The sequence below is a fragment of the Cebus imitator genome, unplaced genomic scaffold (genome assembly GCF_001604975.1).
Source record: "Cebus imitator isolate Cc_AM_T3 unplaced genomic scaffold, Cebus_imitator-1.0 Scaffold64, whole genome shotgun sequence".
Lineage (NCBI taxonomy): Eukaryota > Metazoa > Chordata > Mammalia > Primates > Cebidae > Cebus > Cebus imitator.
Window position 1 is genome coordinate 2,443,135 of NW_016107379.1, and position 422 is coordinate 2,443,556.

Here is a 422-nt window from a genome sequence, read left to right on the forward strand (position 1 = left end):
TTTTGGACAGAGTATCGTTTTTGCCTCCTAGGCTGGAATGCAGTGGCACGATTTTGGCTCATGCAACCTCCACCTCCTGGTTTCAAGCAATTTTCATACCTCTGGTACAAGTAGCTGGAATTAACAGATGTGCACCACCACACCTGGCTACTTTTTGTGTTTTTAGTAGAGGCAGGGTTTTGCCATGTTGGCCAGGCTGATCTCGAACTGGCCTCAAGTAATCCACCCACCTTGGCCTCAAGTGCTGGGGTTACAGACGTGAGCCACTGCGCCCAGCCTCTTTGTTTGTTTGTTTTTGAGATGGAGTCTCTTTCTGTCACCCAGGCTGGAGTGCAATGGCCCGATCTTGGCACACTGCAACCTCTATCCCAGGTGATTCTCCTGACTCAGCCTTCCGAATAGCTGGGATTACAGGTGTGTGC